This window comes from Anomaloglossus baeobatrachus, chromosome 12 (assembly GCF_048569485.1).
Source record: "Anomaloglossus baeobatrachus isolate aAnoBae1 chromosome 12, aAnoBae1.hap1, whole genome shotgun sequence".
Taxonomy (NCBI): domain Eukaryota; kingdom Metazoa; phylum Chordata; class Amphibia; order Anura; family Aromobatidae; genus Anomaloglossus; species Anomaloglossus baeobatrachus.
Window position 1 is genome coordinate 133,376,226 of NC_134364.1, and position 13,610 is coordinate 133,389,835.

Here is a 13,610-nt window from a genome sequence, read left to right on the forward strand (position 1 = left end):
TTTTCAACCTGCCATCATATGTGAGGCCTTCCATTCCTTGTAATAGTCTAGTTGCCCGCCTTTGAACTGACTCTAACTTCTGAATGTCCTTTTTAAAATGTGGAGCTGAAAACTGGATCCCGTATTCCAGATGTGGCCTTACAAGTGATTTATAGAGGGGTAATAATACGTTGGGATCACGGGATCTAATCTCTCTTTTTATACACCCTAGAATCTTGTGTGCTTTAGCAGCTGCTGCCTGACATTGAGCGCTGCTGCTCAGCTTATTTGTAATGAGAATACCCAAGTCCTTCTCCTGTTCTGTAGTCCCGAGTTTACTTCCATTTAATGTATACGCAGTTATAGGATTACTCCGTCCTAGGTGCATTACTTTACATTTATCAACATTAAATCTCATTTGCCAAGGATAATTTGCATATTCCCAGTGCCTTCTGGGATTAGTGAAGAGTCACCGCGAGCTCAAGGAGAACCGGGTTTTGGCCGTTACAGCCGGAAGGAAGACTTCTGAGCCTGTCTTCTTCATTGTGAGCGTGAGTGAGCAAAGTGTGAGCAAAAGTAAGTGTGAGTAGAATTGTTTGTATTTAGTTGTTTAATTACTTAACATTTGTTTAGTGCTATCCCCATTAGAAAATGTGCTCCACTATTGCTAATGCGATCCAGTGTACATCTTGTCTCATGTATGCAGTCCTTGAAAAGCCGTTCGAGGGTGCATACTGTTGTTCGAGATGTGTGCAAGTTGCACGTTTGGAAGCCCAGATACTGGATGTAAATGAGCAGCTGGCAACTCTGAGATGCATTAGCAATATGGAAAGGAGTTTGCTGCTCACTGAGCAGCAGCTTGCTGGGTCAGATGTGGGGGAGGATCGTAGTAGGGAGCGGCAGGACGGTGAGGTAGGTAGCTGGGTGACAGTTAGAAAGGGGGGTAAAGGGAAAAGTGCTAGGGAGGCTAGTCCTGAACTGACACACCCCAATAGGTTTGCAAACTTGGCAGATGAGGGGGATGTCATTACAGGGGTAGCATTGCTGCAGCAAGGCATGACCTCTGAACGCCAGAGGAGTGTCTGCTCCAGTAAGGGGGGGAATAGGAGTGCAGGGCAGGCAAGACAGGTACTGGTAGTGGGGGACTCAATTATTAGGGGGACAGATAGGGCAATCTGTCACAAAGACAGGGATCGCCGAACAGTGTGTTGTCTTCCTGGCGCTCGAGTTCGGCACATCGCTGATCGAGTTGACAGATTACTGGGAGGGGCTGGGGAGGACCCAGCGGTCATTGTACATATTGGCACAAATGACAAAGTTAGAGGTAGGTGGAAGGTCCTTAAAGATGATTTCAGGGAATTAGGTTGTAAGCTTAAAGCATGGACCTCAAAGGTGGTATTTTCAGAAATACTACCTGTGCCACGAGCCACACCAGAGAGGCAAAGAGAGATCAGGGAGGTTAACAGGTGGCTCAGGAATTGGTGTAGGAAAGAGGGTTTTGGGTTCCTGGAGAATTGGGCCGACTTTTCAGTTGGCTACAGATTCTATGCTAGGGATGGGCTGCATCTTAATGGGGAGGGTGCAGCTCTGCTGGGGCAGAAAATGGCTAGAAGGTTGGAGGAGTGTTTAAACTAGGAATGGGGGGCGAGGGTATTCACTTTATAGAAGGGGAATGTAGTGCAGATAGTGACCAGGGCACGAGTAATGAAATTGGGGGTGGTACGGGGGGAAGGGTTAGGACAGTCAATACAGTAAGCAGGAATACAGGTACAGAGTCATACGTAACGTGCATGTACACTAATGCCCGAAGCCTCACAAATAAGGTGGAGGAATTAGAATTAATATTGTTGGAAGAAAATTATGATATAGTGGGGATATCAGAGACATGGCTGGATGAGAGCCATGACTGGGCTGTTAATTTACAGGGTTATAGCCTATTCAGGAATGACCGTACAAATAAGCGAGGGGGAGGTGTGTGTCTATATGTAAAATCATCCTTAAAACCCATCCTGCGTGACAACATATGTGAGGGTACTGAGAATGTAGAGTCCCTATGGGTGGAGATAAGGGGGGGGAGAATGAATAATAAAATACTGATAGGGGTGTGTTATAAGACGCCGAATATTATGGAAGAGGTAGAGAATCTCCTCATAAAGCAAATTGATAAAGCAGCGAGTCTCGGAGAGGTAATTATTATGGGGGACTTTAAGTATCCTGATATAAATTGGGGAACAGAAACTTGCAGTTCCAGCAAAGGAAATAGATTTTTGATAACAATGAAAGATAATTACCTTTCACAAATGGTACAGGACCCCACAAGAGGGGGAGCACTACTAGACCTTGTACTAACCAATAGGCCAGACCGCATATCAAATATACAAGTTGGGGGTTACTTGGGGAACAGTGATCACAAAATAATAAGTTTTCATGTATTTTTTAGTAAGATGTATAGTAGAGGGCCTACAAGGACACTAAACTTCAGGAAAGCAAATTTAAACGGTTGAGAGATGATCTTAGTGCAATAAACTGGGATGATGTACTAAGTAATAAAAGTACACAAAGCAAATGGGAGACTTTTATGAGCATCCTGAATAGGGCTTGTGCAGAAAATATACCCTATGGGAACAAACATGCTAGAAATAGGAGGAAACCCCTATGGCTAAATAGAGCTGTAAGGGAAGCAATAAAAGAAAAACAGAAAGCCTTAAAAGAATTAAAGAGGGTAGGTAGTGATGAGGCATTATATAATTATAGAAAATTAAATAAAATATGTAAAAAGCAAATTAAGTTAGCTAAGTTTGAGACAGAGAGACTCATTGCGAGAGAAAGTAAAAATAATCCTAAAATATTCTTTAACTACATAAACAGTAAAAAACTGAAAAGCGATAGTGTTGGCCCCCTTAAAAATAGTCTTGGTGAAATGGTGGAAGGGGATGAGGGTAAAGCCAACCTGCTGAATGACTTTTTTTCTACGGTTTTTATACAAGAAAATGCCATGGCAGATGACATGACCAGTGATGCCATAAATTCACCCTTGAATATTACCTGCTTAACCCAGCAGGAAGTACGCCGCCGCCTCGAAATCACTAAGGTTGACAAATCTCCGGGCCCGGATGGCATACACCCCAGAGTACTACAGGAATTGAGTTCTGTGATAGATAGACCATTATTTTTTATCTTCTCAGATTCCATAATAACAGGGTCGGTACCGCAGGACTGGCGCATAGCAAATGTGGTGCCAATATTCAAAAAGGGGACAAAAACTGAGCCGGGAAATTATAGGCCGGTAAGTTTAACCTCTACGGTTGGTAAAATCCTTGAGGGTTTCTTGAGAGATGCTATACTGGAGTATCTCAAGAAAAATAACCTTATGACAGAGTATCAACATGGGTTTATGAGGGATCGATCCTGTCAAACTAATTTGATCAGCTTCTATGAAGAGGTAAATTCAAGCCTGGACCAGGGAAATGCAGTGGATGTTGTGTATATGGACTTTTCAAAAGCTTTTGATACGGTGCCACACAAAAGGTTGGTACATAAAATGAGAATAATGGGGATAGGGGAAAATATGTGTAACTGGGTTAAAAACTGGCTCAGTGATAGGAAACAAAGGGTGGTTATTAATGGTACGTACTTGGACTGGGTCTCAGTTCATAGTGGGGTACCACAGGGGTCAGTATTGGGCCCGCTTCTTTTCAACATATTTTTAAATGACCTTGTTGGGGGCATGCAGAGTAGAATTTCAATATTTGCAGATGATACTAAACTCTGCAGGGTAATCAATACAGAGGAGGATAATTTTATATTACAGGGAGATTTATGTAAATTGGAGGATTGGGCTGAGAAGTGGCAATTGAAGTTTAATGTAGATAAATGTAAGGTCATGCACTTGGGTAGAGGAAATAACATTTATGATTATGTACTTAATTGTAGAACACTGGGTAAAACAGACACAGAAAAAGACTTGGGTGTATGGGTGGATGGTAAACTTCACTTTAGTGGACAGTGTCAGGCAACTGCTGCCAGGGCTAATAAAATAATGGGATGTATTAAAAGAGGTATACGTGTTCATGAAAAAAATATAGTTCTACCTCTGTACAAGTCACTAGTGCGACCGCACTTAGAATACTGTGTACAATTCTGGTCACCGATATATAAGAAGGACACAGCTGAACTGGAGAGGGTGCAGAGAAGAGCGACCTAGATTATTAGAGGAATGGGTGGGCTGCAATTCCAAGACAGGTTATTAAACTTGGGGTTATTTAGTTTGGAAAAACGAAGGCTTAGGGGGGATCTAATCACAATGTATAAATATATGAGGGGACAGTACAGAGACCTTTCCAAAGATCTTTTTACACCTAGGCCTGCGACTGGAACACGGGGGCATCCGCTACGTCTTGAGGAAAGAAGGTTTAATCATAATCACAGACGAGGATTCTTTACTGTACGAGCAGTGACTGTGGAGCTCTCTGCCGCATGATGTTGTAATGAGTGATTTACTACTAACATTTAAGCAGAGCCTGGATGCCTTTCTTGAAAAATTTAATATTACCAGTTATGTATATTAGATTTTATGACAGGGTATTGATCCAGGGAACTAGTCTGATTGCCGGATGTGGAGTCAGGAGAAGGGAATTTTGTTTACTTACCGTAAATTCCTTTTCTTCTAGCTCCTATTGGGAGACCCAGACAATTGGGTGTATAGCTTCTGCCTCCGGAGGCCACACAAAGTATTACACTTTAAAAAGTGTAACCCCTCCCCTCTGCTATACACCCTCCCGTGCATCACGGGCCCATCAGTTTTGGTGCCAAAGCAGGAAGGAGGAAACTTATAAATTGGTCTAAGGTAAATTCAATCCGAAGGATGTTCGGAGAACTGAACCATGAACCAAAGAACAATGAACATGAACAACATGTGTACACAAAAAAAACAACAGCTCGAAGGGAACAGGGGCGGGTGCTGGGTCTCCCAATAGGAGCTAGAAGAAAAGGAATTTACGGTAAGTAAACAAAATTCCCTTCTTCTTTGTCGCTCCATTGGGAGACCCAGACAATTGGGACGTCCAAAAGCAATCCCTGGGTGGGTAAAAGAATACCTCGATAAAAAGAGCCGAAAAAACGGTCTCTTCTTACAGGTGTGCAACTGCCGCCTGAAGGACTCGCCTACCTAGGGCGGCATCTGCCGAAGCATATGCATGCACCTGATAGTGTTTTGTAAAAGTGTGCAGACTCGACCAGGTAGCCGCCTGACACACCTGCTGAGCCGTAGCCTGGTGCCGCAATGCCCAGGACGCACCTACGGCTCTGGTAGAATGGGCTTTCAGCCCTGAAGGAATCGGAAGCCCAGAGGAACGGTAGGCTTCAAGAATCGGTTCCTTGATCCATCTAGCCAAGGTTGACTTGGAAGCCTGCGACCCCTTACGCTGGCCAGCGACAAGGACAAAGAGTGCATCAGAACGGCGCAGGGGCGCCGTGCGTGAAATGTAGAGCCTGAGTGCTCTCACGAGATCTAACAAGTGCAAATCCTTTTCACATTGGTGAACTGGATGAGGGCAAAAAGAAGGTAAGGAGATATCCTGATTAAGATGAAAAGGGGATACCACCTTAGGGAGAAATTCCGGAACCGGACGCAGAACCACCTTGTCCTGGTGGAACACCAGGAAGGGGGCTTTGCATGACAGTGCAGCCAGCTCCGACACTCTCCGAAGTGATGTGACTGCCACTAGGAAGACCACCTTTTGTGAAAGGCGTGAAAGAGAAATCTCTCTCATTGGCTCGAAAGGTGGTTTCTGAAGAGCCGTTAGCACCCTGTTCAGATCCCAAGGTTCTAGCGGACGCTTGTAAGGAGGGACTATGTGACAAACTCCCTGCAGGAACGTGCGGACCTGCGGAAGCCTGGCTAGACGCTTTTGAAAAAACACAGATAGCGCCGATACTTGTCCCTTAAGGGAGCCGAGAGACAAACCCTTTTCCAGTCCGGATTGAAGGAAGGACAGAAAAGTGTGCAAGGCAAATGGCCAGGAGAAAAACCCTGATCAGAGCACCAGGATAAGAAGATTCTGCACGTCCTGTGGTAGATCTTGGCGGACGTTGGTTTCCTGGCCTGTCTCATAGTGGCAATGACCTCTTGAGATAACCCTGAAGACGCTAGGATCCAGGACTCAATGGCCACACAGTCAGGTTGAGGGCCGCAGAATTCAGATGGAAAAATGGCCCTTGACACAGTAAGTCTGGACGGTCTGGCAGTGCCCACGGTTGACCCACCGTGAGATGCCACAGATCTGGGTACCACGACCTCCTCGGCCAGTCTGGGGCGATGAGGATGGCGCGGCTGCAGTCGGACCTGATCTTGCGTAATACTCTGGGCAGTAGGGCCAGAGGAGGAAATACATAAGGCAGCCGAAACTGCGACCAATCCTGAACTAGCGCGTCTGCTGCCAGAGCGTTGTGATCTTGAGACCGTGCCATGAATGCCGGGACCTTGTTGTTGTGCCGGGACGCCATTAGGTCGACGTCCGGCTTCCCCCAGCGGCAACAGATCTCTTGAAACACTTCTGGGTGAAGAGACCATTCCCCTGCATCCATGCCCTGGTGACTGAGAAAGTCTGCTTCCCAGTTTTCTACGCCCGGGATGTGAACTGCGGAGATGGTGGAGGCTGTGGCTTCCACCCACAGCAGAATCCGCCGAACGTCCTGGAAGGCTTGCCGACTGCGTGTGCCGCCTTGGTGGTTGATGTATGCCACTGCCGTGGCGTTGTCCGACTGAATTCGGATCTGCCTGCCCTCCAGCCACGGCTGGAACGCCTTTAGGGCTAGATACACTGCCCTTATCTCCAGAACATTGATTTGCAGGGAGGACTCTGGCTGAGTCCAGGTACCCTGAGCCCTGTGGTGGAGGAAGACCGCTCCCCACCCTGACAGACTCGCATCCGTCGTGACCACCGCCCAGGATGGGGGCAGAAATGATTTCCCCTTCGACAAAGACGTGGGAAGAAGCCACCACTGAAGAGAGGCCTTGGCTGTCCGAGACAGGGAGACGTTCCTGTCGAGAGACGTCGACTTCCTGTCCCATTTTCGGAGAATGTCCCATTGAAGTGGACGCAGATGAAACTGCGCAAATGGAACTGCCTCCATTGCCGCCACCATCTTCCCTAGGAAGTGCATGAGGCGTCTCAAGGGGTGCGACTGGGCTCGAAGGAGAGATTGCACCCCTGTCCGTAGTGAATGTTGTTTGTCCAGCGGAAGTTTCACTATCGCTGAGAGAGTGTGAAACTCCATCCCGAGATATGTCAGCGATTGGGTCGGAGTCAATTTTGACTTTGGGAAATTGATGATCCACCCGAATCTCTGGAGAGTCTCCAGAGCAATGTTCAGGCTGTGTTGACATGTCGCCTGAGAGGGGGCCTTGACCAGGAGATCGTCTAAGTAAGGGATCACCGAGTGTCCCTGCGAGTGCAGGACCGCTACCACTGTTGCCATGACCTTGGTGAAGACCCGAGGGGCTGTCGCCAGGCCAAAGGGCAGCGCCACGAACTGAAAGTGTTCGTCCCCGATGGCGAAACGCAGGAAGCGCTGATGCTCTGGTGCAATCGGCACGTGGAGATAAGCATCTCTGATGTCGATTGATGCTAGGAAGTCTCCTTGGGACATCGAGGCGATGACGGAGCGGAGGGATTCCATCCGGAACCGCCTGGCGTTCACATGTTTGTTGAGCAGCTTGAGGTCCAGGACGGGACGGAAAGATCCGTCCTTTTTTGGCACTACAAACAAGTTGGAGTAGAAACCTTGACCCCATTGCTGAAGGGGAACCGGGATCACCACTCCTTCTGTTTTCAGAGTGCTCACCGCCTGAAGAAGAGCATCGGCTCGCTCGGGGGGCGGAGATGTTCTGAAGAAACGAGTCGGAGGACGAGAGCGGAATTCTATCCTGTAACCGTGAGACAGAATGTCTCTCACCCATCGGTCTTGGACATGTGGCAACCAGGCGTCGCAAAAGCGGGAGAGCCTGCCACCGACCGAGGATGCGGTTTGGGGAGGCCGAAAGTCATGAGGAGGCCGCTTTGGGAGCGGTTCCTCCGGCGGTCTTTTTAGGACGTGACTTAGACCGCCATGAGTCAGAGTTCCTCTGACCCTTCTGTGGCCTGTTGGACGAGGAGAATTGAGACTTGAGGTCCAGTCACACTAAGCAACTTACCAGCGATCCCAACAACGATAGGGATCGCTGGTAAGTTGCTAGGAGGTTGCTGGTGAGCTGTCACACTGCGACGCTCCAGCGATCCCACCAGCAACCTGACCTGGCAGGGATCGCTGGAGCGTGGCTACACGAGTTGCTGGTGAGCTCACCAGCAACCAGTGACCAGCCCCCAGTCTCCTAGTTACAGCACACATCAGGTTAATTAACCCGATGTGTGCTGCAGCTAAATGTGCACAGAGCAGGGAGCAGCGCACACTGAGCGCTGGCTCCTTGCTCTCCTAGTTACAGCACACATCAGGTTAATTAACCCGATGTGTGCTGCAGCTAAATGTGCACAGAGCAGGGAGCAGCGCACACTGAGCGCTGGCTCCCTGCTCTCCTAGTTACAGCACACATCGGGTTAATTGCCTGATGTGTGCTGCAGCTAAATGTGCACAGAGCAGGGAGCAGCGCACACTGCTTAGTGCTGGCTCCTTGCTCTCCTAGTTACAGCACACATCGGGTTAATTGCCTGATGTGTGCTGCAGCTATCTGTGCACAGAGCAGGAGCCGGCAGCACAGGCAGTGAGAGCGGAGGAGTCTGGTATCAAAGGTAAATATCGGGTAACCAAGGACAGGGCTTCTTGGTTACCCGATGTTTACATTAGTTACCAGCCTCAGCAGAAGCTGGCTCACTGCTCACTGCACATTAGTTGTTGCTGTCTCGCTGTCACACACAGCGATCTGTGCTTCACAGCAGGACAGCAACAACTAAATAATGGCCCAGGACATTCAGCAACAACCAACGACCTCACAGCAGGGGCCAGGTTGTTGCTGGATGTCACACACAGCAACATCGCTAGCAACGTCACAAAAGTTGTTCGTTACCAGCGATGTTGCTAGCGATGTTGCTTAGTGTGACGGGGCCTTTGGCTGAGGTCCGAAAGGACCGAAATCTCGATTGTACCTTCCTTTGTGGAGGTCTGTTGGGTTTGGACTGGGGCAAGGACGATTCCTTTCCCTTGGATTGTTTAATGATTTCATCAAATTGCTCGCCAAACAGGCGGTCGCCAGAAAATGGCAAACCGGTTAAGAACTTCTTGGAAGCAGAGTCTGCCTTCCATTCACGTAGCCACATAGCCCTGCGGACTGCCACCGAATTGGCGGATGCTACCGCCGTACGGCTCGCAGAGTCCAGGACAGCATTCATGGCGTAGGACGCAAACGCCGACGCCTGAGAGGTTAAGGACACAACCTGCGGAGTAGAGGCACGTGTAACTGCATTAATCTCAGACTGACAAGCTGAGATAGCTTGGAGTGCCCATACGGCTGCAAATGCCGGAGCAAAAGACGCGCCTATAGCCTCATAGATGGATTTCATCAGGAGCTCTATCTGCCTGTCAGTGGCATCCTTGAGTGATGCACCATCTGCCACTGGAACTATGGATCTAGACGCCAGTCTGGAGACTGGAGGATCCACCTTGGGACACTGAGCCCAACCCTTGACTACGTCAGGGGGAAAGGGATAACGTGTGTCATTAAGGCGCTTAGTAAAGCGCTTATCTGGAAAAGCTCGGTGTTTCTGGACTGTATCTCTGAAGTCGGAGTGATCAAGAAATGCACTCCGTGCTCGTTTAGGAAACCTAAAATGGAATTTCTCCTGCTGAGAAGCTGACTCCTCAATCTGAGGAGTTGGAGGAGAAAGATCTAACACCTGATTGATGGACGCTATAAGGTCATTTACTATGGCGTCCCCTTCAGGTGTATCAAGGTTGAGAGCGGCGTCAGAATCAGAGCCCTGATCTGCCACCTCCGCTTCATCCTCCAGAGAGTCCTCATGCTGAGACCCTGAACACTGTGATGAAGTCGAGGGAAGCTCCCGGCGAGCCCGCTTAGCTGGCCTGGGACTGCGGTCCGTGTCATAGTCCTCGCCGTGGGAGCTATGAGTCGCCCCAGGAGCACTTTGCTGCTCCAACCTAGGGGAGCCTGGGGACAATGATTCAACAGTGCCCGGGATCTGTGTTACTAGTCTGGACTGCAAAGCTTCTAGTATCTTAGCAGACCATCTATCCATAGACTCAGAAAGTTTGTCAGCAAATACTGCAAACTCTGTCCCTGTCACGTGGACAGTGGCCGCCGACTGTTCTACCTGGGCCGAGGGTCCCACCAGTGGCAAAGGCTCCGGCTGAGTGGGTGTCACAGAGGCCGAGCATTGCACACAATGAGGATAGGTGGAACCTGCAGGTAGCATAGCCGCACATGAGGTATAGGTTGCAAAGTAAACCTGTGCCCTGGCACCCTTGCTTTTTTCGGACGACATGCTGTTGTCTCCTTTTAGAGCAATCAGAGAGGGTATATAGCCAAGGCAACAGTGCGGCCGTACAGAGTAAATGTATACAAAATAAGGATATAAATATACACTTCTGCACCCAGGGGAGCAAGCACCTAGAAACAGGTGCTGCTTACCGACCGCCCTCAGCGTTTGTGTGACCACAAGATTCCCTGCCTGGGCTCCCAGCGCTGTTGGAGCTCTCTCTGAAGATCCCCAGCGTCAGCCGTGCTGCTAGTAATGGCTGCTAGCGTTCTGAGAGGAAGAGGGAGCCGTGGGCGTGCACTAAAAAGTGCGGGAATCTGGTGCCCCACTGTGCACAGTGAGGGGGGAGGAGGATACAGAGTATGCTCCTGCCCTCAGCGCTGACGTTCCGTGCAGCGTCCCGCCCTTACTCCTGACTGGCAGGCCCGGGGGCGGGAATATGCGGCACTAGGCCGCAAAAGCCGGGGACTCGAGTTATAAGCGCGGCCCGCAAACAAGCGCGGCCAGCGCGGTAGTCCCGGCGCACCAACACACCCAGCAGCTGCTGCAGCGTGTATCAAACAGGCGCTCTATGCGCCGTCCCCAAGGGGACACAGAGTACCTCAGAGTAGCAGGGCCATGTCCCTGATGATACCCGGCTCCTGTCCAGCAGATTCCCCCAGGGGCTGCGGAGGGAGCGCGGTCCCAGTGCCTGGAGACCGTTTAGGATCCCACTTCACCCAGAGCCCTGTAAGGGATGGGGAAGGAAAACGGCATGTGGCTCCTGCCTGTGTACCCGCAATGGGTACCTCAACCTTAACAGCACCGCCGACTCAGAGTGGGGTGAGAAGGGAGCATGCCGGGAGCCCTGTAATGGGCCCTCTTTTCTTCCATCCGATATAGTCAGCAGCTGCTGCCGACTAACTTGTGGAGCTTGCGTGCATGTGTGCCTCCTTCAACACAAAGCATAAAAACTGATGGGCCCGTGATGCACGGGAGGGTGTATAGCAGAGGGGAGGGGGTTACACTTTTTAAAGTGTAATACTTTGTGTGGCCTCCGGAGGCAGAAGCTATACACCCAATTGTCTGGGTCTCCCAATGGAGCGACAAAGAAAGGAAATTTTTTCCCCATTGGAACTTGTTTGCCACATTGGGGTTTTTTTTTGCCTTCCTCTGGATCAACATGTTAGGCTACGGGTTGAACTAGATGGACTTAAGGCTGCTTTACACCAGACAATCTATCGTGCGATAGATCGTCGGGGTCACGGTTTTTGTGACGCACATCCGGCATCGCTGGCGATGCCGGCTTGTGTGACACCTCCTAGCGGCGCAGTATCGCTCACAAATCGTGAGTCGGGTACTGCTCGTTAGGTTCCATAATATCGTTTAATTTGGTTGATCATCGTTTCCGTGGTAGCACACGCCGCTCCGTGTGACACCACGGGAACGATGACCAGCTCACCTGCCTCCCGCGGCCGCCGCCGGCTCTATGTGGAAGGAAGGAGGTGGGCGGGATGTTTACATCCTGCTCATCTCCGCCCCTCCGCTTCTATTGGCCGGCGGCCGTGTGACGTCGCTGTGACGCCGAACGTCCCTCCCACTTCAGGAAGTGGACGTTCGCCGCCCACAGCGAGGTCGCACGAGAGGTAAGTATGTGTGACGGGGGTTACTGACTTTGTGCGACACGGGCAGCGATTTGCCCGTGACGCAGAAAGGACGGGGGCGGGTACGATCGATTGTGAAATCGCACAATCGATCGTACCATGTAAAGCAGGCTTTAGAGTCTCCCTTCAACCTTAAAAACTATGATACTATGATACTATGATAAGTATCTGCCCATTCTGATATCTTATCCAGATCTTTTTGTAATATTATACTATCAAGGTCAGTTTTTAATATCCTACATAGTTTGGTGTCATCAGCAAAGATTGACACTTTACTATCAATCCCATCCACAAGGTAATTAATAAAGAGATTATAAAGAATCGGTCCTAGCACAGATCCCTGCGGTCCCCACTGCTGACTATAGCCCATTTAGAGAATGTTCCATTTATGACTATTCTTTGTTTCCTATTTTTTAGCCAATTCCTTACCCAGTTGCACATAGTTTCCCCCAGTCCCTGCTTCTGGAGCTTTAGTATAAGGCTATTATGTGGTACAGTATCAAATGCCTTTGCAAAGTCCAAATAAATCACATCAGCTGCATTACCAATATCCAGGTTTGCACTTACCCCCTCATAGAACCCCAACAGGTTGGTTAGACACGGCTTATCTTTCATGAATCCATGCTGTCTGCCAGTTATTATATTATTTTCTGCAACATATTTTTGCATGTCATCCCTTAAAATGCCCTCAAAAACTTTGCATACTACTGATGTCAGGCTTACTGGACGGTAGTTGCCTGGATCTACCCTCTTACCTTTCTTAAATATCGGTACCACATCAGCAATCCTCCAATCCTGAGACACCAACCCTGTTACAAGCGAGTCTAAAAAGATGAGATACAGCGGTCTGTCAATTACGGAGCTCAATTCCCTCAATATGCGTGGATGAATGCCATCTGGCCCTGGGGATTTGTCAATGTTTAATTTACTCAGACGTAGGCGTACTTCTTCTACATAGAGCACTGGAGGGAGCATGCTGCACTGGAGAAGGGGTGGAGAGTGGGCACATAGCGCTGGAAAGCGGGAGGCACACGGTGCTGAAAAGCGGGAGGCACATGGCGCTGGAAAGCGGGCGGCACATGGCGCTGGAAAGCGGGCGAGACAAGGCGCTGGAAAGCGGGGGGCACAAGGCGCTGGAAAGCGGGCGGCACAAGGCGCTGGAAAGCGGGCGGCACACGGCGCTGGAAAGCGGGCGGCACAAGGCGCTTGAAAGTGTGTCGCCCGGGGACCAGGGGGTACTCAGATCCGGGCCACGGGGTCACTTCTGTGGGTATCACGGTGGCGTGACCCGGTCTGTGATCCCAGGCTCCACAGTAAAAGGGGATTTGGTAAGGGAGATTGTCCGTGACGCCACCCACGGTTGTGGTGAGGTTGGAACACCACCGCTGCTCTAGACGGGGATCCCGGGAGCGATGGTATGGAGCAGCTAGATGTTATTTCTCCCCTCCGTGGGTAGGGGGTTGGCTGTCCCGGGGCCCGGTGATGGGGTAAGCAGGGAGCA